Here is a 7,595-nt window from a genome sequence, read left to right on the forward strand (position 1 = left end):
TTGCTACATTTATAGGGATAGAACCAGTGTGTTTAATCATTAAACCTGAGCTATTGCCCACTATGATAGTGTCTTGCCCTTCACAGGGCTCCTGATTTGTTAAATTAGCTACATTAACTGTGATATGGGCATTAGCCCTACTGTCAGCATACCAAACATGTTGGTGGTAGGTGTTATTAGCCTCTACTACCATTACTGCAAGATTAACAGGTGAGAGACGTCCCTGAAAAGCAAAATTAAAGCGCTGGTAGCAATCCAATGCAGTATGGCCTACTTTTTAAAAAATTTGACAAATTGGCATGTTAGAATTGGCCTGTATAGGTCAAAGGTTGCTTGGGTTAGCTCCAGATTGTTGATTTGGTTGCTGCATCTTGGTGCCATTGAACTGTGGCTTTAGCTTTTTCATAAGTTGTGATTTTTGCTTTAGTAGCAGCAAAGGCATAATGATTGGCTGGTGCATGCAAAATCTAAGTTTCAAGAAGATTTTCAAATCTAGGTAGTTCTACTTGAAATTCATCTATAGTAAAATCATTGTCTCTTGAGACAAAGTTGAAGGACGTAATGAAAAATGGTGAAGGTTCTTTTCAAACTACCGATCAGAAAGCTAATGAACTCCTGATCATCAATGGATTTTCCAACAGCAGCAAATTGATTAGAGATGGATTTTGTCCCTTGAATGTAATCTTTGCATGATTGATTACCATGAGTAATGGTCTGCAATTGACGTTTGAAAAGGGCAATGTGTGACCGTGATGTGGAGGAAAATCTGGTACAAAGTGCATTCCAAACCAGCTTGGAAGTCTTCAAACCATACACTGAGGATACTAACTTTTCAGTCATAGATGCTAGTAACTAGCTGAGAACACAAATGTCTTATTTAAACCAAACTATATAAGATGGATTCCTGTTCCATCAGACAAAGTCCTTGGTGGAGCAGGCACGTCACCTTCCACAACGTCCACAAGGTCGTGGCTGCAAAGGAACACAAGAAATTGAACGCTCTAGGGAAGGTAATTGGGGCCATTCAATTTTTGAGTAATTGGTTGGAAATTACATTGGATAGTGAGGAAGAAGAGGCCATGAGTGTTTGTTGGTAACTTAGAAAGGTGCAAAAGTTTGGTAGAAAAAAATGTCTAGAACTTGGGCATGTGCCTTTATAGGCTCTAATACCATGTAAAAGTTATAAACTTAGCATGAACAAGCACGATCGACTTTGAATTGTTTGGCTTGAATACCAAATGTATACATTGATTATGTTTATATAAACATTTACAACAACTGAATTGAGTAACATAGGAGACTAACTAGCACGTATAGTTACAGCATTCTACTTTAATTCAAAAAAAGGTTGAGATAATTTTGCAGTAGAATTTGATCCTAATCTGATCTTCTTTTGAGTCTAATCCTAATTTGGTCCTCTTTTCTCGGCAATACAACTAGAAACTGATGCACTAACTTCGGTCGTGTGTAGTGATACTCTAACGGTGTGTTTATTAAAAAGATGTTTTCTCCTTTTTTTAATTATTTTTTATTACATTAGGTATATAATTGTAAATTTACAGTAGTATATTCATTAAAACTATGTTTTAATTATGGAGTGAATATGATGTGGTGTGGATATAACATCTTGTAGTGGTAATATAATTACCCTTTTCACCTTTTGGGAGTAAAAAACAAAGATATCCTTAAGTATGTTATACAATTACAAAATATTATTTTGTTTAAAAGACAATACTACATTTTTAATTAGTAAGTAAAAATCAAATACTTCCCACTTAAAATTTGAAAACCAGCTAACTTTTCTTATCTATTTATTCCAACAGAGATAAAAACTATCTTATTTTTCATTTGTTTCTATCTCAAAATCATAGAAATTTATCAAAAGTTGAACAAGAATATTTTTTTTTTATATCCATCATTTCGAATCGATAAATATATTCACATATGTTTAATTTCATTTTCGTTAAATTAGCATACCTTTTTAACGGATAAATCTTATTTCGACGGAGATTAACAAGTAGATAAATTGATCTATAATTTTTAAAGCATAAATGAGAGAAAAATTCATCTATATGTATATTCTCTCAAACGAGATTCATGGCAATGTACAAATGGGATTGGACCAACTGCGAACAGTCGGCCAAGAAGGTCAAATCAGCTAGTCGTCGACTGTTAACAGCAAGACCATCCAGTCAGCTACTGTTAATAGTCGGTTCGACTAATTTTTTTAAATTAAAAATTTCGTTGCCCAGTGGCTGGACCAATTTTTCGATTATTTCTTTATACTTAAAAATTTTATTTCGTCATGCAGATATAGCTATAATTTGGTTTGTTACTTTGGTGATTTCAAATTTGATGAAAAAGATCGATGGGTATGGAAATGGATTAGTGATATACGTGATGTTATTCCAATGTTCATAACATCGAGCACATCATGTAACATGATCTACAAAATAAGCCGAAAGTTGATCCCTCTCAATACGATATGGAATTGAGATTTCTCTTCAACAAATATTCATCCATTTTGATTCGACATATGAAGATTATTTTTGATGTTGAAGTGAATTATCTATTTAAATTGAACAAAATGCACATAACTCTTCTTTGCATAATTTTAGTGAGGAAGAATGTAGCCGAAGCTGAACAAGAAGATTTCGATAGAGTGGATCATAATGTCAATAATTTTTGAAACTCAATAGAGATAGCTCGTGAGGATGATGCGATAATTCTCAAGACAGTTGTTCCTCATTGTGATCTCGTCATTACGCGTAGAATTTCCTCAGGAATTCACAACAAGGAAAATGAAAATGAATTTACGAATGAGGATTTGATTACTTCATCTCCTTAGATATATGAATGGTGTGGGAGTTTAGACGCTGGGTCGAATGGACCATCCACTAATTCTTTGCTTTTGTTTCCCAATGATAAGGATTTGCTTGTGGAGCAAGTGTTTCTATCGAAAAAAGATTTGTATGAAGCTGTGCACCAAATTGCATTGGAATACAATTTTGAGTTCAAAGTGAAAAAATCAAATAAGTTATTGTTTAAAATTATCTATGTCGATGACGATTGCAGTTGGCATTTGTGAGTGATGAATATGGATACAAATGAGTTTTTATAGTTCGCAACGAGAACATACTTATGAAATGAAAATTCGTTGAAATGATCACAAGCAAGTCTAGGCATAATTTATTGGTCAATAGATAATGCATAAGTATCAGGACCCACGATAATCTACATACCTTCGAATATCATTCACAACATCTGTTGACAGTACGAAATGGTCAGAGTTACCAAAAGGCTTGAAAGGCCAAAGAATGCACGTTGGAAGATTTAATGTACTCAGCTGAGAAGAGTTATGCTAAATTGGCCATATATTGCTATAACATGAGAATAATTAATCTCGACTCGACTCATTTTATTGAGATGGAGGGCAAGAATTCTTTTAAAGTTTTCTTCATGTCTTCTAAATAATGCTTCGAGGATTTCAAAATGTGACGCAACCCCCTAATTTTAGTCGAGGTACAACTCTAAAAGCTAGATATGAAAGCAAGTTGATTATTCCTTCATATCAAGATGCAAATATGCTGAGAAGAGTTATGCTAAATTGGCCATATATTGCTATAACATGAGAATAATTAATCTCGACTCGACTCATTTTATTGAGATGGAGGGCAAGAATTCTTTTAAAGTTTTCTTCATGTCTTCTAAATAATGCTTCGAGGATTTCAAAATGTGACGCAACCCCCTAATTTTAGTCGAGGTACAACTCTAAAAGCTAGATATGAAAGCAAGTTGATTATTCCTTCATATCAAGATGCAAATATTCAAATTTACCTTCTTGCATTCGACAATTTAATAGCGGGAATGATCTATATATGCGTTGGTTGTTCACAAAGCTAAGTGAATTATTTGGGGTGAGGACCTTGCCTTTGTAACTGAGTGAGGATCATCTATAATAAATGATATTGTTGAAGTTTTTCCTGAAGCACATCAGTTGGTGTTTACGAGCGATGAAAATGGGTAGAATGAGTTATTTATCATTCGCAAGTGAACACGAGAACATACTTACGAAATGAAAATTCATCGAAATGATCACAAGCAAGCCAAAGCATGCTTTATTACAAATAAAACACAAGTATCAGGACCCCAACGATCTACATACCTTCGAACATCATTAATAACATATGTTGAGAGTACAAGACAGAATACCTGGAATGCCAAAAAATGTGTATTGGAGGATTTAATGGGCTTAACTAAGGAGAGTTATGCTAAATTGACCATGTATTGCCATAACATGGGAGCAATTAACCATGGTTTAACACTTTTCATTAAGATGGAAGGCGAGAATCACTTCCAAGTTTTTCTTCATAACTCTTGGACAATTTATTTGGGGATTTAAAAATACAATGCGATCCCTAATTCTAGTCGAGGTATACCTTTAAAAGCTAGATACAAAGGCAAGTTGATTATTGCTACATATCAAGATACCAACATCCAAATTTACCCTCTTGCATTCGACAAGTAGATAGAGGGAATGATCTGTCGATGCGTTGGCTATTTACAAAGTAGAAAAAATAATTGGAGACGTCGAGGACCTTAGCTTGGTAACAGATGGGGGACTGTCTATACTAAATGGTATAGCTAAAGTTTTTCCTAAGGCACATTATAGGTATTGTATGTACCATATACAAGGTAACTTAAAGACTAGGTATGGAAGCAAAGTCATCGTTTCATTGTTTAGGAAAGTGACAAAAGCTTAGAGTGTTGAAGAGTTTAATAAGTACATGGTAGAAATAGAAAGTAAATCATTTCTGATATGGGATTTTAAAAAAAATGGAATTGAACATTGGGCAAGATCATATTTTTTAGAAAGTCTATACAACATGATGACGTCAAATAATACGGAGTCTCTCAATGCATTACTCAAGAAGGATTGAGAGTTACTAATTCTCGCAATGATTGAGAACATGTGTAACATGTTATAGCAGTAGTTTTCATGATTGATGTGCGGAATTATAGAGTTGCACGAGCGTGATAGCCTCAGCCTAGGAGGATAAACTCTTCAATGCTACAGAGGTTATGAAAAAGTTAAATGTGAAACCACTAGATGAGTTGCGCTTATTTGTAAAATGTGCATGTAACATTGCTTACATGGTGGACTTGACTGATAATAACTGTACTTGTAATCGATTTTGGTTGGAGATTTTTTCATGTGAGCATACAGTCATAGTATATATGTATAGAGGCTTTGCAGCGAGAACCTTATACTTTCATTATTAGATGGTTGACTATTAGAGAGCGGCGTATGCTGAGGCTATATTTCATTTACCGAATGAAGTCGAGTGAGGAGTTCCTGACCATATTTTCCCACTTAATAGTTTGTTGTCACGGGAAGTTGAACCACGTGGTCCTAGACGTCCATGTACGTCTAGAATGCTATCTACAAGAGAGTTTCCTCCATTGCTTAGGTACGATAGGTGCAGAGCTATAGGGTATACTCGTCAATTTTGTATAAGTCAAATTCTCCTAAATAACAATTAGACGGATGCGTAATCTGTTGCTATTAATCTTCGATCACAATTTCACGTTCCGAATCAGCTAATAGAAAGTTGCAATTAGGTCTCCATACTTTGTTTTCATACAATCAAAATAGTATACAATGTATAATGAATCATGATTATATAAACAAATAAATGAACAATATTTACATTTTTTAAGAAACAATATATAATATAAAACGATTTTAAATTAAATAGTCAATAATTACATTTTCGAATAAAACATTATACATGTACTACAGATCACAATTGAATTCATACAAATCACACGCTAACTTCTTGCTCCAATTTTGTATCTAGAATTGTTTGATTCCACCGACCTTATGTGTTATACTCAAAAGTTCAATATATTTGATTTCGAAAATGGCGCAAATCACCCTTGAAATTAAATAATAATGTGTTAGTTTGGTAACAAATAGTTAAAAAATAAAGTTTTTAAATCAAAAAAATTTATAAATAATTACGATTTCTACTGTCTTACCATTGTTTCAACTCAACATCGAAACGGTACTTCAACCTGCAAAAATTCAAATGTTAAAACCTTATACAACAAGAGATAATGAAATAAAGCATAATCTCATAAAATTAATCAAATCGAATTATAACTACTATATGTAAGAAATAGATTCATTTTACATCGATGCTTATAAAAAAAGAAATGATTTAATAAATTAAAGGAAAAAAAAGAATTGTAGGAAAAAAAAAAGTTTATTATAAATTTTTTTAATTAAATTGAGATAATCAAAATTAAAAATAAATATTATTTTTAATTAAAATTAAAAAAATTACATTTTTTGATAAAATGAAAATAATTAAAGGAATTTTAAATTGAAAAAAATATTTATAATATGAAGAAAAATGAAATTTAAAAAAAATTCAAAAAATATATAATAAAAACAACACATATTAAACAAAAGAAAGTTACGAAAATTAAATAAAAAATACATAAATATTAAAAAAAATTGAACAAAATTAAATTATAAAAATTAAATAAAGAATATAAATATTATTTAGAATTGAAAAACAAAATTTCTTATAATATAATAAAAAAGAATTAATTAAACCATAAAAAATCAGTCAAAAAAAGGCATGCATGTTAAGTTGGGCCGACTATTACCCGACTGTTTAACAATCGGGTGGCTCGTTTAAAGATAATATTGTCGGTGACGGTAGTGCAGTGACCCATGTTAGGGCGACTGTGAGGGTTGTGTGGCTGTTTGTGGGGTTTGGATTTTGACTATAAGAACTTTTTCTTATTCTTCCACTGTAGTGCGCAAGACGAGAAAGTGTGTTTTTGGCCTTTTATTCTTCAACTTCACATATCAACTTTTATTTCTTTATTTTTTTAATGATTAAAGCCAAAATGGAAATATGGCCAGGTCAACCGGTCATTTCTACTTATTTCCTCGAGAGAATAGAGATAGAGGGTAAGAGAGAACTTGTATTTTATATAGGTTGGGTCGTTAAGGTTTATTTCTAGGGTTCAAGCCAAAGTGATTGAGATCGAAGAAATATATGCCCTTGTTTAATTTTTTTTTTTTTTTTTATATGCCTTTGTTTGATATCATCAAATAAGAGTTTTGTCATTTTGCCCTTGAAACTCTTAACAATTGTCGAACTTTAAAAATTAGACCCTTAAAACACAACAATTAAAATTGAGAATAAAATTTCATATTTAAAAAATTAAAATCGCAAACAAAATTGCATATTAACCGTTTGCTGAAGATGGCAGCCAATGATACATCCGAGAGCAGCGTATCCCTCCAAGAAAGGGACAAACTTATATGCCCAAATTCGTAACACATGCAATTAATATATATAAATTTAATGCAAAAAAAATTAACGTTGATTATGTTAAACATTTATTTACACTGTCAAGACAATTCATAAGTATCGTACTTACGTAGGGGCTCCTTGGGCTACAAATGTGATCTCGTGAAGACGTGTACAGTGTTATGAAAGTATCTCCGCCTACACAAATGGTTGCTGAAGGCATAGATATCGTCAACAACCTCCAAATGAAAAAAAATATCA

The sequence above is a fragment of the Olea europaea genome, chromosome 12 (genome assembly GCF_002742605.1).
Source record: "Olea europaea var. sylvestris chromosome 12, O_europaea_v1, whole genome shotgun sequence".
In the NCBI taxonomy this organism is placed as follows: domain Eukaryota; kingdom Viridiplantae; phylum Streptophyta; class Magnoliopsida; order Lamiales; family Oleaceae; genus Olea; species Olea europaea.